General features: G+C 45.4%; 1 protein-coding gene across 8 annotated transcripts in view; it reads left to right on the top strand.

Moving 5' to 3' along the window:
* The window catches only part of PCDH1 (protocadherin 1), a 375,594-nt gene that overhangs the window by 321,513 nt on the left and 36,532 nt on the right, over nucleotides 1–17,549 (top strand). The gene's annotated exons all lie outside the window — the stretch shown is intronic.

Below are 17,549 nucleotides of genomic sequence, written 5' to 3'. Positions count from 1 at the left end.
ATGGAGGAAACCCATGCAAGCACGGGGAGAATATACAAACTCCACACAGGGGAATCAAACCCATCAGTGCTGTGAAGCAGTAATGCTAGCCGTTACACAATCTGTACTGCCCAATTGTCAAACATATGATATAGGTTAACCACAGAATGTTAAAGAGCCTTATCAAATTGGTTGTGGTCTGTTTAATCCACCTGGCAAATCTGTACCGTAGTTTAGCATTTGCTAGCTTCTACTTAACAATGTGTCCTGAACAATAGAACCATAAAGTTAGTTGCTGGGTCAGAGTTGAACCAACCTTCAGAAGTTTTGCACATGCACCACACACTTCAGTGCCTGTCTGTGACGTCTTTGTAGGACGACCGTTTTTGTGTTATCTGATACTTTTTAGCTCTTTATTCATTTATAAAGCACCAAGGTATTCCTGCGTGCTGTCCCACATGTGGCGTATGACCCTGACGGGATATAATAATGTTTAGTGTACCATTTTATACTCGTACAGTTCATCGAGTACATTTTTTTTTTTTACATGTAGTTTTTTGTTTTCGTTTATACATTCCGACTTCCTACGTCGGTGCTTCGCCTAAGCCGGCGCTGTTGTGAATTGAGTTGACTCCCGGCCTCTAGCCATGGTAATCGATGTAAACGTTGTTAACAAACCTAATTTGATGGCCTCTGAAATGGAAGATTCAGTCTCCACATTGTTTGTAGCAGTACAGTTCTAGTTACGTGAAGATAAGACGCTGGGAAGTCACAATGGAGAATTTAGAGACAGTGAATTTTTAGCTTGATATATGGCTTGCTGTATGTTGACCTGACCTTTGCAGTATTGCAGTTTCTTCATGGAAAATGTGTTCCGAAGTGTTGCGCTGGCTCCTTCTCCCGAGCTACAGTATGACTATTTCATAAGTACAGGCTCCAGCTGGCTTTGTAGTTATACTGAAGACAGGGAGCGCCATTCTCTGTCTGCCCTTTAAGCCTTTTGCGTGCCCCTCTATTCATGAATTGCTCCCTTGTTTCCTATTCACATTAGTTTCTGTTTGACAATTAGTTCTTAATTTAGCTTTGGCCCCTAAAACCTGCCTTCTGGTCTGTAGTTATAAGGACTTTTATATGCAGAAAATACATGGTCACCCTAATTTACATTCAGCAACATATATAATACACACATACACGTTTCGGTCCATATGTAGGGCGAAGTTATCCTGGCCACAAAAAAACAAAAGCTCTGCGTACTCGCTTTTCTAGAAATAAAATAATTGAATAGTGAAATTGCAAAAAAGCTGAGGCCTCTCCTAGCTACAGCATAAGCCACACCCATACATGGAAGCATGCACACCTACCCTTAGAGCATGTTCCGCGCCATGTCTAAGAGTAGCTGTTCGGTACTCTTTATAGACAATGTCTTGCTGTGGCAGGTGAACAGCAGTCTGTTGCGGCATAGATCACTTGCATGCCTTATGTGCCATACTTTCTTACACTCCCTTGTCAGCGTGGGTTTCACAATGTGATTACTGTTGTAGCATAATGAGATATAGACTTTATCACGTTGTATTATAACTCACCTGTCCTTAATGAGGGGCATCCCTGTAAGCCTTATCCTTTGGGATCTGAACACCCCAATTAAAAATAGCAAGTGTCAGGTAATAGTACATGGGAGGTCAGTCACTAATCCCGTCTTGTCTAAAGATTAGTGGGAATTAGCCATGAAGATGGCGATTGTTAATTACGGATTAGTTATTTTACCCACAAACTGATGTGCTCTTTTCAACCTCTAGCTGGTATGTTTAGAAAACATTAAATGTTTGTTAATAGTCTGTCGTAGTTTTTAATTCAATTATGTTTCTTTATCCAGGACGTTTATTTTATTTCATGTGCTGCACTCACTGCGCAATAATTCATATTGCATCATCACAGCCCTGCACTCGCTGCGCAATTATTCATATTGCATCATCACAGCTCCGCACTCGCTGCGCAATTATTCATATTGCATCATCACAGCCCCGCACTCGCTGTGCAGTAATTCATATTGCATCATCACAGCCCTGCACTCGCTGCGCAGTAATTCATATTGCATCATCACAGCTCCGCACTCGCTGCGCAATTATTCATATTGCATCATCACAGCCCCGCACTCGCTGTGCAGTAATTCATATTGCATCATCACAGCTCCGCACTCGCTGCGCAATTATTCATATTGCATCATCACAGCCCCGCACTCGCTGCTCAGTAATTCAGATTACATCATCACAGCCCCGCACTCGCTGCTCAGTAATTCAGATTACATCATCACAGCCCCGCACTCGCTGCTCAGTAATTCAGATTACATCATCACAGCCCCGCACTCGCTGCGCAGTAATTCAGATTGCATCATCACAGCCCCGCACTCGCTGTGCAGTAATTCAGATTACATCATCACAGCCCCGCACTCGCTGTGCAGTAATTCATATTACATCATCACAGCCCCGCACTCGCTGTGCAGTAATTCATATTACATCATCACAGCCCCGCACTCGCTGTGCAGTAATTCAGATTACATCATCACAGCCCCGCACTCTCTGTGCAGTAATTCAGATTACATCATCACAGCCCCGCACTCGCTGTGCAGTAATTCAGATTACATCATCACAGCCCCGCACTCTCTGTGCAGTAATTCATATTACATCATCACAGCCCCGCACTCGCTGTGCAGTAATTCATATTACATCATCACAGCCCCGCACTCGCTGTGCAGTAATTCATATTACATCATCACAGCCCCGCACTCGCTGTGCAGTAATTCAGATTACATCATCACAGCCCCGCACTCGCTGTGCAGTAATTCAGATTACATCATCACAGCCCCGCACTCGCTGCTCAGTAATTCAGATTACATCATCACAGCCCCGCACTCGCTGCTCAGTAATTCATATTACATCATCACAGCCCCGCACTCGCTGCTCAGTAATTCATATTACATCATCACAGCCCCGCACTCGCTGTGCAGTAATTCAGATTACATCATCACAGCCCCGCACTCCCTGTGCAGTAATTCAGATTACATCATCACAGCCCCGCACTCGCTGTGCAGTAATTCAGATTACATCATCACAGCCCCGCACTCTCTGTGCAGTAATTCAGATTACATCATCACAGCCCCGCACTCGCTGCTCAGTAATTCAGATTACATCATCACAGCCCCGCACTCCCTGTGCAGTAATTCAGATTACATCATCACAGCCCCGCACTCCCTGTGCAGTAATTCAGATTACATCATCACAGCCCCGCACTCGCTGTGCAGTAATTCAGATTACATCATCACAGCCCCGCACTCCCTGTGCAGTAATTCAGATTACATCATCACAGCCCCGCACTCGCTGCTCAGTAATTCAGATTACATCATCACAGCCCCGCACTCGCTGTGCAGTAATTCAGATTACATCATCACAGCCCCGCACTCCCTGTGCAGTAATTCAGATTACATCATCACAGCCCCGCACTCCCTGTGCAGTAATTCAGATTACATCATCACAGCCCCGCACTCGCTGTGCAGTAATTCAGATTACATCATCACAGCCCCGCACTCCCTGTGCAGTAATTCAGATTACATCATCACAGCCCCGCACTCGCTGTGCAGTAATTCAGATTACATCATCACAGCCCCGCACTCCCTGTGCAGTAATTCAGATTACATCATCACAGCCCCGCACTCCCTGTGCAGTAATTCAGATTACATCATCACAGCCCCGCACTCGCTGTGCAGTAATTCAGATTACATCATCACAGCCCCGCACTCCCTGTGCAGTAATTCAGATTACATCATCACAGCCCCGCACTCTCTGCGCAGTAATTTAGATTACATCATCACAGCCCCGCACTCGCTGCTCAGTAATTCAGATTACATCATCACAGCCCCGCACTCGCTGCTCAGTAATTCAGATTACATCATCACAGCCCCGCACTCGCTGCTCAGTAATTCAGATTACATCATCACAGCCCCGCACTCCCTGTGCAGTAATTCAGATTACATCATCACAGCCCCGCACTCGCTGCTCAGTAATTCAGATTACATCATCACAGCCCCGCACTCCCTGTGCAGTAATTCAGATTACATCATCACAGCCCCGCACTCCCTGTGCAGTAATTCAGATTACATCATCACAGCCCCGCACTCGCTGTGCAGTAATTCATATTGCATCATCACAGCCCCGCACTCACTGTGCAGTAATTCAGATTACATCATCACAGCCCCGCACTCGCTGTGCAGTAATTCAGATTGCATCATCACAGCCCCGCACTCGCTGTGCAGTAATTCAGATTGCATCATCACAGCCCCGCACTCGCTGTGCAGTAATTCAGATTGCATCATCACAGCCCCGCACTCGCTGTGCAGTAATTCATATTACATCATCACAGCCCCGCACTCGCTGTGCAGTAATTCAGATTACATCATCACAGCCCCGCACTCGCTGTGCAGTAATTCAGATTACATCATCACAGCCCCGCACTCGCTGTGCAGTAATTCAGATTACATCATCACAGCCCCGCACTCTCTGCGCAGTAATTCAGATTACATCATCACAGCCCCGCACTCGCTGCTCAGTAATTCAGATTACATCATCACAGCCCCGCACTCCCTGTGCAGTAATTCAGATTACATCATCACAGCCCCGCACTTGCTGTGCAGTAATTCATATTGCATCATCACAGCCCCGCACTCTCTGCGCAGTAATTCAGATTACATCATCACAGCCCCGCACTCGCTGCTCAGTAATTCAGATTACATCATCACAGCCCCGCACTCGCTGTGCAGTAATTCATATTGCATCATCACAGCCCCGCACTCGCTGTGCAGTAATTCATATTACATCATCACAGCCCCGCACTCGCTGTGCAGTAATTCATATTGCATCATCACAGCCCCGCACTCACTGTGCAGTAATTCAGATTGCATCATCACAGCCCCGCACTCGCTGCTCAGTAATTCAGATTACATCATCACAGCCCCGCACTCGCTGCGCAGTAATTCAGATTACATCATCACAGCCCCGCACTCGCTGTGCAGTAATTCAGATTGCATCATCACAGCCCCGCACTCACTGTGCAGTAATTCAGATTACATCATCACAGCCCCGCACTCTCTGTGCAGTAATTCAGATTACATCATCACAGCCCCGCACTCGCTGTGCAGTAATTCATATTGCATCATCACAGCCCTGCACTCGCTGCGCAGTAATTCAGATTGCATCATCACAGCCCCGCACTCGCTGCGCAGTAATTCATATTGCATCATCACAGCCCCGCACTCGCTGCGCAGTAATTCAGATTGCATCATCACAGCCCCGCACTCGCTGTGCAGTAATTCAGATTGCATCATCACAGCCCCGCACTCGCTGCTCAGTAATTCAGATTGCATCATCACAGCCCCGCACTCGCTGTGCAGTAATTCAGATTGCATCATCACAGCCCCGCACTCGCTGCTCAGTAATTCAGATTACATCATCACAGCCCCGCACTCGCTGCTCAGTAATTCAGATTACATCATCACAGCCCCGCACTCACTGCGCAGTAATTCAGATTACATCATCACAGCCCCGCACTCCCTGTGCAGTAATTCAGATTACATCATCACAGCCCCGCACTCGCTGCGCAGTAATTCATATTACATCATCACAGCCCCGCACTCGCTGCTCAGTAATTCAGATTACATCATCACAGCCCCGCACTCGCTGTGCAGTAATTCAGATTGCATCATCACAGCCCCACACTCGCTGTGCAGTAATTCAGATTACATCATCACAGCCCCGCACTCGCTGTGCAGTAATTCAGATTACATCATCACAGCCCCGCACTCGCTGTGCAGTAATTCAGATTGCATCATCACAGCCCCGCACTCGCTGTGCAGTAATTCAGATTACATCATCACAGCCCCCCGCACTCGCTGCGCAGTAATTCAGATTACATCATCACAGCCCCGCACTCGCTGCGCAGTAATTCAGATTACATCATCACAGCCCCGCACTCGCTGCGCAGTAATTCAGATTACATCATCACAGCCCCCCGCACTCGCTGTGCAGTAATTCAGATTACATCATCACAGCCCCGCACTCGCTGCGCAGTAATTCAGATTGCATCATCACAGCCCCGCACTCGCTGTGCAGTAATTCAGATTACATCATCACAGCCCCGCACTCGCTGCGCAGTAATTCATATTACATCATCACAGCCCCGCACTCGCTGTGCAGTAATTCAGATTACATCATCACAGCCCCGCACTCGCTGCGCAGTAATTCAGATTACATCATCACAGCCCCGCACTCGCTGTGCAGTAATTCAGATTACATCATCACAGCCCCGCACTCGCTGTGCAGTAATTCAGATTGCATCATCACAGCCCCGCACTCGCTGTGCAGTAATTCAGATTACATCATCACAGCCCCGCACTCGCTGTGCAGTAATTCAGATTACATCATCACAGCCCCGCACTCGCTGTGCAGTAATTCAGATTGCATCATCACAGCCCCGCACTCGCTGTGCAGTAATTCAGATTGCATCATCACAGCCCCGCACTCGCTGCTCAGTAATTCAGATTACATCATCACAGCCCCGCACTCGCTGTGCAGTAATTCAGATTACATCATCACAGCCCCGCACTCGCTGTGCAGTAATTCAGATTACATCATCACAGCACCGCACTCACTGCGCACTGATTCACATCATTTCCCTGAAACCACTTCATATCAGTGGCGTCACTACGGGGGTGCGGGCCGCCCCTGAATCATCATATCATATCACCTCACCACACCTACTGCACGGTGAGCTGTATACATGCTTGTGCGGTAGGCACTGTGCCTGCTTTTGCAAGTCTCTTCATTAAAGGACACACTTAACAAGAAAGTGATGCAGATTCCAGAATGTTGGCCTATTTCTGGAATTCAGGAATCTCCAGGTATTAAATGCCGAATTAAGGGCCACATGGGCCTAGAGCTGAAAATGATCAAGGGCCTATTGTGAGAAGGGGAGTAGCTGTGTCCAGCGATGTGTGGGTGTGGCCAGTGTCATGTGGGCGTGTACACCCCGTACACGATCAGCCCCAATTTATATACAGTAGCGCACATATACTCCGCAGTGCTTTTACAGAAAATATCTGCCCATTCACACCAGTCCCTGCCCCAGTGGAGCTTACAATCTATTCCCTATCACATGTGTACACACACACATACACTAGGATCCCGTATATTGTGAGCCAATTAGCTTACCAGCATCATTTTTGGATTATAGAAGGAAACAGGAGGGGACTATACAAATATTATCCAGTGGTTTTATTTTCTCCGCGGATTTGCACGCACCTACCTCGCTTTAGGACCACATCTTAAACACACAGTTTTAATGCCCGTTTGTACGTAGCTTAAAGTGTCAATTAAAGAAAAGTTAAAGGAAGAAACTATTTAAGAAGTGACTCATCCGCCTCTGGGGAACAGTCTTCAGTTACAAATCAGGTTTTACTAGAGCAAGAGATCATAATTGTGTGAATTAAAGTAATTGTTAATTCCCGCAAATCCTCCGTTGTAAAATTCATAAACAGGTTGTGGTTTATACCTTGTTAATACAAGAGCGCACAAATTACACATTTTAATAGTCACGTTTTGGTTATGGGAAAGATATTTTCATCAGGCTCTGACAGTTTTTATTTGGCGCCTCTTAAGAAGGCAACCTGCATGTAATATCTCCCATCCACATGTGGCATTTTCACTGTTGCTCAATTAAAATTATGGTCCCAATTAACATTCCTCTAGCTCTGGTACTTGAGCTAAGAGGCTGAAATAATGACTCAATGTACCAGTGTCCTTGGATACCTGAGCCTGCTGATTAACGGGAACAGCGGGCCAGGCACGGCAGGCCCTGCTACGTGATTGCACCACGTGCGGCATTCCCGGCCACCAAGCACAAGCCAGGCTTGCACGTCCAGGTTCACAATCAGTTTACGTCGACTGCATTGATGTGCTTGCTCAGGATTCCTTTCCAAATAATTTCCCTTTAACTGTTCCGTGACACAAGTGTGCAGGAGAACCATCATCCTCTGTATATTAAACTGTAATAACATTAACCGGAGCTGCCACAGTCAGTCCCTAGTGACCACCTTGTCATGGAAAATAACACAATGCTTAATTTGCCTGATTTATTTAGCAGGAACAGATCTGCAAAGTATATATTAATATAAGTGATGTGTCAATGTAATGGCACTATAAATGTATAAATCATTATAGGAGCACAGTCCTAGTGTAGTGTCTGATGCCGGCATTCGCTGTCTGTAAACGCAATGCGCAATGGGATAGACCCCCCGAGCGTTTGTCATACCAGCAGCTTTCCTGACATGTGCTAGCTCTACTGTCAAGATTTACTGGAGCTGTGAAATAAACCTGTCCTGCTATAGAGGAAGGGGAGGAAAGAAAACGTGAAATGTGAGGTTGAGATAAACATTCAAAGGGTATGGATCATTGGGTCTACCACACTTAGGTCGACAGTCATTGGGTCTACCACACTATTGGTCGACAGTGACTAGGTCGACAACTGGAATAAGTCGACACAGTCATTAGGTTGACATGAACAAGGTCGGCATGGGAAAAGGTCGACATGAGTTTTTTTTACCCTTTTTTTGGGTTTGTTTTCTTCGTAAAGTGACCGGGAACCCCAATTAGTGCACCGTGTACCCCGCATGGCTCGCTTCGCTCGCCATGCTTCGGGCAAGGTGCTTTTGCTCTGCTGTCGCTGCGCTCGGCACAGGTTATCGTTCCCAATCGTAGTCCACGTGGATCGTAAAGTATGAAAAAGTTCAAAAAATTTAAAAAAATTAGAAAAACTCATGTTGACCTAGTACATGTTGACCTAGTGACCATGTCGACCAATAGTTGTCAACCTAATAACTGTCGACCTAAGTGTTGTTGACCTAATGACCGTATCTCCATTCAAATTATTATAATATTATGTAAAACTTTCCATCCATTTAGGGGGTTAGCAGTAAATGGAATAAAATGTTGTTTGCTCATGGAATTTGCGGGTTCCAATGGAATAGGGCAACAGTGCTTAGGGTCAGCGGGTACAAAAGGTCAACCATGTCAATGGTCAACACACCAACGGTTGACATGTTTTTTGGTTTTGTTTTCTTACATGTTTTCCAACTTTTGCCTAGTTTACCACGTGGACTACAATTGGAAATAGTAACCTGTGGTGAGCATAACGGTAGTGTAGCGAGCCACCTGGCCTGTAGCATGGCAAGCAAAGCGAGACTGCAAGGGTACATGTTTACCTGATGGTGGTTAATAACATACAAGCATTCACCAAAAAAACTTGTGTTGACAATTTGTGTCGACATTTTCACCATGGAAACTTTTTATAACTGTCGACTTTACCAACTGTCTCACCTGTCTACCTGTTTGTACACGTCGACCATATGGGGTTGACCTATTAACTGTCTAACTATACACGGTAGATCTTCCACACCACAACCGGAATTCGCTGCTTGGTGTGTCAGTATGCGCTTGTTCTCCTTGCGTTGATCTACAGTTGTGTCCACACACAGATATGACCCCTCACGCAGCCCACGAATGGACCGCACATATGTACTAGGTGCGGCTGAGACCCATTTGCGTGAGCGTACATACCCATGAGTTTCTATGGATCGCGGGTGTGTGTGAGACGATTAGTCTGTACACCTATTCTCAAATTGGAAGGGGGTATTAAGCGTGTGACGAAAAAAATATGGCAAAGCTGCCCCATGCTTCATTTTTGTTCAATAATTTAGTCAGTGTCTTTTCTGGTACTTTTCCTCTCTCCAAGTCCGTAAAACCCAAAGTACCAGCCAATCAGCTCCCAACTGCCATGTTATAGGCTGTGTTGAAAAATGACAGTGGCGAGCTGATTGAGGTAGACAAAGTACCAAACAAAGCTTTGATAAATCTCCCCCCTCTATATTCCTGCACTTGATCTCCCCCTACAGCGTTCAGTTCTGATGTAATGCACAAATCTGATGTAAGGATACGAAGCACAATGAGAGACTATCCATTCCCTCCCTCGCCTTAACTTGTCCTCAATCTGCTCTTCCCTCTCCGGATGTATCTGGGCCTCTGTGCCTATCTGCTCTGAGCTTATTCAATTAGAAGCTTCTAGCCCTTGGGGTTATAATTCCATTTTCAGCTGCTGGATCTCCAGTATGTGAGGTTATCCCTTGTTAGTTCTGCAGCACGCACGCCCTCCCTGCCTGTAAATGCATTACCTTGCCATCCCATCTAATCATTTCCCGTTAAATGCTGCTAATTGAATCACACTGGTATTAGCTGAAACCTTCTCCCAGCCTGTGTTCTGATGCCCGGCGTAATGGAGAGATCTCCACCAACTGCAGGAGCAAACCTTAGCTCTGACTTTGTTAGAAGGGCTTCTGGTCAGAGGAACGCAGTAACACCGCCGCATCTCTCTGCTTATAACTAGGGCTGGCAATGAACATCGGTCAGCAGGGTGTGAAACTGTGAGCCTGGAACAGATCATCAGACTTATGAAATCAGCACAAATCTGTTTAACACCCTCATCGCCTTTGCACACCTCCCACCCTCTAACCCCCACCTCCTCTCCCAACTTGTCGCTTGCTAATCCATCTGTTCCTGGCTGCAGATATCGACTTGTTAGCCAGAACATCAAACCAATTAGAGAAGGATTTAAGCACTGTCCAGAGAGAGCAAGTGTGGGTGAGAGGCAGAAGATGCTAAGTGACTTCAAGGGAAGACATGGCGGAGCGGAGAGCGCTGTCTGGCTAGCCGAGCATAAGGTTTTTTTCAGTAGCTGGTCTCTGAAGTTGGAAACGTTTGTTCCAGGTTCCACATTAATGTTTTCCTCTCCCTCCTGTCTGGCGAGCAATTTTTTTTTTCTAATCCCGTACAAAGGTGTATTGTATCCAGGTCTCATTGTTCAGATCACTATAGTAGACATGCCAAGGTTAAGTTGAACCTTTCTAGAAAATGGCTGCGATACAGACGTCGTCGTTTTTCCCCCCTCACAGTTACATTTTGTTTTATTACCCTGAAAATACATACTTTCTGGGAAATAGGCACAAGACTTTATAGAACTAAATATATCAGTGTTTCAAGCGTCAAAATGAGTTCCATTAATTAGATAATGTAGGTTTCTCTTGGAGTGCAGTTTACCTCTGCGGTTTAGCAGCTGTCACTGTAGAGTAGAATGCCCAGGTTCTAGAAAGCTGGCCACTTGTGGCTAGGTTAATCAGCTGCTTTAGACCAAGTGGGTTGGCCTTGCCATGTTGCCCCCCTCTACTGACCATCAGGTGGCTGAAACTGATAAGAATCCAAATAGATTATTAGGCACAATATGTATGCAGCGACTTGCATGGGGTAGTCATAAAAACAAAAAAAAGCGTAAGTGCAATACATAACAGCAAACTGCATGGATAGAAAACATGGCAGTAAAACCACATACAGGGAGGGAGGATCTCAGGAGCAAAGGAGGATCTTAATGTAGCTTGTAGAAACAGGCAGTACTGAGATCTAGCTCTTAATAACCCTGTACCCTTCATATGGGCAATCAGCTAGTCAGTTTCTTAAGGGGGCAATTGGACAAAAGACAAGGAGCACAGGTGGCAAGACATTAGCAGCAGTTCCTGTAAGTTGTGAGGTGGGGCGTCCGTGGCTAGTGCCTGTTTTCCCAGCACATCCCACAGATGCTTGATCAGACTGAGATCTGGAGAATTTTGAGGCCAAGCTCATGGACTCGTTCACATGACGTAAAAAAACACATGATTCATCAGACCAGGCCACCTCTTCCATTGCTCCATGGTCCACTTCTGACGCTCATGTGCCCATTGTAGGTGCTTTCGGCAGTGGACAGGGGTCAGTATGGGCACTCTATGTAGCGCCATACACAACAAGCTGGGATGCACAGTGTGGTCTGACGTCTTCTATCACAGCCAGCATTAACTTTCACAGCGATTTGTGCTATAGTAGCTCTACTACAGGATAGGACAAGATGGGCTAGCCTTTGCTCCACATGCGCAACAGTGAGTCTTCGGTGCCCATGATCCTATCTCTGGTTCACCATTTGTCCTTCCTTGCACCACTTTTGGTAAGAACTAACCACTGCATACCAGGAACACGCCACAAGACCTGCCATGTTGGAGATGCTCTGACCCAATCGTCTAACATGACAATTTGGTGAAAGTTGGCCATATCCTTACACTTGCCCATTTTTCCTGCTTTCAACACATTAACCTCAAGAACGAGTGTTCACTTGATGCCTAATATTTCCCACCCACTTGGCAGATGCCATTGTAACAAGATAATGAGTGTTCACTTTACCTGCTTGGTTTTAACGTTCTGGCTGACCAGTATATTTATAATGAACCCTAATTTCTCCCTTCTAGTATGTTGGTTTTCATGTGCCTCTACTTCTAAGGGGATGCGGTTAATATACCGGCTGTTGGTATCCCGGTGATCAGTAAACCGACAGAATCCCGACATCCGGTGGAATGCCAACAGACGGAATCCCAAACACAGGTTGTTCCCACTCAGTTGGTGGGTCCACGCCAACAACCGAATGGGAATATAACCTGTGGCGAGCACAGCGATCCTGCGCTGGGACTCATTGCCGGTATTCCGACAGACAGGATGCCGCTATCGGTATAGTGACAGCCGGCATCCCATGTGGCGGTCAAACATATGTATTCCCTGCTAAGAATATCCCAGCTTAAATGAAAATAAATCGGTCCTTTTTTTTTTTTTTACAGAGATAACTATTGCGTACACAGTGAGCCAGATTAAAGTGAAGCAATCGTTACATTTAATTTAGTGCTGCTGCGTTTAATCAGAAATATCCTTTTAAAACCCTCTCAATTCGGGTTACTTGAGGACGGGCAATGCAGTAAATGTAAATCTTGGCCTCTGCTATATTGTAGTTGTGGCTGAGGAAGGAATTGGCAGCGTAGTCCATCCTACATCGCCGTATTCTGAACTCTTATATGTGCAATGCTTTCCTCAACCCCCACCCCCCCGGCCTCCGTGCAGCGTCACAAGGGGACAAGAAAGAAAGCCAGAGGCTCTTAAACACATAAAGGATCCATTTGTTTGGTATTGATCAGTGCAGGGCTTCAAGCAGAGAGCTGTGTAGGTGGGCCTCCAGTAAACAAGGAGCCAGAGAATGAGAAGCCTTCGATCGAGGCTCTGTAGTTTCCAGGAGTTGTGAACTCTCGCTGAGATTCCTCGCTGATCTGGCCTCGTGCCCACCTCTCTCTGTCAACTTTTGTTTTGTGTTTGCATGTGTAATTATCCACTCCAGGGCTTTGGGCCAAGCTTGTTCTCCCCTTTGTGTTTCTGTGCCCTGCATCGTTGTTGCTGTGTGGGATAGGAGTGTTGTCTCTTGTCTGCTCTTATGATCTCTGACTTGGGCCGTGTCTGCAGCTGCTTTTAACCTCAACTTTATTTCTCTCCTATTATGTCTACCCCATTCCTCCCAATCTACTGTACCCGTCAAAATGCTCCATGGAAGAAATAAATAAGGCTGCATGTTTGCAGACTAGGGTGTCATTGGGTCAGTCTGTGGGCGTTGCAAGAGCTATCCTCTATTTGCCGTCTTTGGGGATGATGTGAATGAGTACAATGGACACACCTCCACCTCTTGCAAAAGACCACTCTTTCTTTCTAATCTTCAGAAGTGTCTATTTACTAAGACTTGGATGGAGAGAAAAGTAGACAGAGATAATCTACGAGCTCATAACTGTGTAATTTTTTTCAAACATAGCCTGTAACATGACAGTTAGGAGCTGATTGGCTGGTGCTTTATCCCCGTCTACCTTATCTCCATCCAAGGCTTCGTAAATAGACCCCATAATTCCATATTTCCAGCCAAAGGTGCAGGTTAATATTTCTGTTACATATGCCTAAGCAGTGATCCAATAACTTGCAAAACATACCAGTTACTTTTTATGCCAATCCTCTGCCTATTGTTTCCGAACTTTATGCCATCCACGCAAGCCGCTGGTAATTGTTCAGCTTGATGAACATCGCTTTTACTAACTTGTAGAGATAAGTAGATCATTGCCCTGTTCTAACTACACCTTCTCGGTGTAATACTGATCAGGTGTGGTTCAATAGATCTACAGTAAAACGATCGACAGTCAGTAAGTCGGCCCCAGAAGGTCACGGGGTTCAAAAGGTCGACATGGATAAGGTTGACCGGGTCAAAAGGTGGACATGCTCAGCTCCAAACTCCACCTCAGCAGTAACGGTGGTCTTTCTCTTGACAATTGCTGAACAAAATGCCGAAGTTACCGAACTTCTTTCCACAACCGATATTTTTATTTTTTACAAGGGCAAAATTGGTATATCTTATGTTCACTATTGGACCCAGCTATTATGTTCTGCGTTGTAGCTTATTTTTTTTTCTCTATCCTACTTAACCTTTATTTTCATACATAGCTTTTCCTGGCCTTTCCCTCTAAATTCTATAATAATAAACTTGTTATTCTCCTTCTTGCTGTCTGTTCATGCGAGCTCCTTTTTTCTTGCACGATGTCTTGATTTCATAGACTTAGTACCCGAGGATTTGACGGTCTTTACGAAAGGGAATTGGTGGATTAGTCAGTCCTTCTAAGTAAGATTGGGTGGCAGTGACGGGTGAGGAGGATGGAGGGGGGGCAGAATGAGAGTGGAGCCCTAAGAAGTAGTGGAGATCAGTGTGGCAGGTTCTGAAAAGGATCAAGCCATTGCGAGCAGAAGAGGATTATGGGATTAGTGATATCCCAGCAGTATCGGGCACCAGTTGGCCACACATAAATCCACTGTGTCTGCTGCACTTGATCAGTCAGTGTCAGGTCTTCTGTAGGGAAGCACAAGGCAGCAGACAGGTTGCATATTGCTCATAAAAAGACGAGACACAATTACTGTCACATGCAGTTAGATGTATGCAATACATTTATAGGTTTAACCGCATTTCTGGGGATCAACGCATTTATTTCACTTGAAATCAATGCTCTGTTACTGGGTAATGTTAGAGGGTGACCCTGTGATTCATTAAGTCTCCTCAATCTGACAGATGTGACATGTCACAAGAAAATTCAGTTCTTACCTCACATATACCACCATTAGTAAACACTCGGCCTACATACCTCTTCAATTATATAAATAAGGCGGATACAATGTGGAAATGGGATTATCTGTTTTGAAACTGTAAAAGTCTTGCTTTCTTTACTTTTAAGACTGTATAGCAGATGTACCAAGCTGTGGAGAGTGATAAAGTAACAACCAACCAGCTCCTAACTGCCAGTTTTTAAGCACAGCCTGTAACATGGCAGGTAGGAGCTGATTGGCTGCTACTTTATCTCTCTCCACTATATCTCTTTCCAAGGCTTAGTACATCTGTCCCTGTGAATGACAGGGTACACATTAGAAGGATTATTGGTCTGTATTAACATTTGTCATCTCAGGGTCCAGATGAAAACCCCAAATTTTAATTTTAAGTTGTTATCCTGCTCACTGTTGCCCTGAAAGTCTTGCCTCTCTAATCTATTAGAGCCCTAAATTCTATTACGGACAACGGCCTAATGGGATCTGATAGCGGTAATAAAAGCGGAGCTTGTTTTTGCTGTGTTACTTGTACTACCACTATATCTGTTACGGCCATCACTGGATGGCATTAACAGAACAAAATAATAATAAAAAATTACATTAATGCAAGTGAAAGAGCAAATGTTCAATTCTTCTGTGCAAAATCAAGTGCATGTCAAGTCCTCCTGCTCTGAGACAGTCTCGCTCGTGATGGCCCGTACTTTGGTGGTGATTGGGATGTTTTTTTTTACAATTGCCAGCAATAATAATTTATTTTATTGCTGCCATAAATCCTACTTATCGCAGCACCCGGAGACATAATGATAAATATTCTCTCTTATGCTTGGCCAGGGTGTATTTTACAGCGTGGTATGCTAGCGTAATTTTTACTTGGATATTTAATTTTCTTTTGAATGACGAGAGATAAGTAGTGACAATAATTGGTCCTAGACTGTATACTAGCTCCATACCTGCCTTTAGCTGACATCTGTACCTGCAGTTTTACTATCCAGGTGTGCAGCAACTAATTGCAGCATAATTCCTGTCCCGATATTACCTGGCCAAGCTGGCAGTCTGACTTTGCGCAGCTGGAGAATGAACTGAATCCGCCACTTATACATCTGCAGGGGGCCTTCAGCAAAAAGTAAGTGTAAAACATAATGCGGCATCCTTTACATAAGAAGATATGGAATGAGTCTTACTGATAGGCTCCAGCACATTATATTATTTTACAGGGCAACACTGCACTTACTCGGAAGATTGCTCCAAATATTCTATTCTCTATTAATCCCGAACATTACTGCTGAGGGGTGTAGTATGGTATGCCGGTGGCCGGGGTCCCGGCGACCAGCATACCGGCGCCGGAATCCCAGCCGCCGGCATACCGACAGCGCGGCGAGCGCAAATGAGCCCATTGCGGGCACGGTGGCGCGCTCACGCTATTTATTCTCTCTCCAGGGGGGTCGTGGACCCCCAAGAGGGAGAAAAAGTGTCGGTATGCCGGCTGTTGGGATTCCGGCGCCGGGATTCCGACAGCCGGCAAACTGAAGACCACCCCTGCTGAGCATCCCAACTTCCAGCTCTTGACTATTTCTCGTTGCATATAGCCATGAGTTATTAACAGTGACTCCCAGCCCAGGATCCCATACGCCACCCTGGAGTTTGGAATCTTGAAGTAAATCTACCCAAGGCAAAACTTTCATGGCCAACTAATATTGACTTAGAATGATGTACAGGTTACTGCTCGCCACTGTTTGATACCTCCCATTGGGGGACATGTACTACTAAGCAGTGATAAAAGTGGAGAAGTGAGCCAGTGGAGAAGTTGCCCATGGCAACCAATTGGCCGCTCTGTATACTTTTATAGTATGCAAATTATAAATGTTATGTCAGTGTTGATTGGTTGCCATGGGCAACTTCTCCACTAGCTCACTTCTCCACTTTTATCACTGCTTAGTACCTCTCCCAACACAGTTCTGACAGATTATTAAACCAGGTCCAAGGCTAAAGAAAGGAACTTTCATAGTGCAAACCGTTAACAAAGTTTCATTCAGGCAACGCTGACTAATATGTACTCAAAGGGAAATGCATAAAATCATCTAAATCGGTGATGGGCAAAAGGCAGCCCATGTGGTCTGCCAAGCCTTTACTTGAAGCCCTCAGCTTCTTTGTGCTTTATTGGCATACTGGTTTTTTAGCGTGTAACACTTGTTTAAAATGCCTACTGGAATGTTATTACAGATAGGTATCTCTTTCATTGGTCAAATGTATTTAATTTCCTACTCTACTAAGATTAACAGTAATGTGTAAACCTTTTGAAGGTTAGAAGGCCACGCCCAAAGTGAATCCGGTTGCCTATAACTGTTCTAAAGCGTGGAGAAGTTGCCATAGCAACCAATTAGCTCAAACTATCATTTTATAAAAAGTACTAGAAATACTAGGCCATAAGGTGGTTGGTTGCTATGGGCAACT

This window comes from Pseudophryne corroboree, chromosome 6 (assembly GCF_028390025.1).
Source record: "Pseudophryne corroboree isolate aPseCor3 chromosome 6, aPseCor3.hap2, whole genome shotgun sequence".
In the NCBI taxonomy this organism is placed as follows: Eukaryota; Metazoa; Chordata; class Amphibia; order Anura; family Myobatrachidae; genus Pseudophryne; species Pseudophryne corroboree.
The sequence above is the reverse complement of the archived record's forward strand: the minus strand, read 5'-3'. Positions and strand labels throughout refer to the sequence as shown.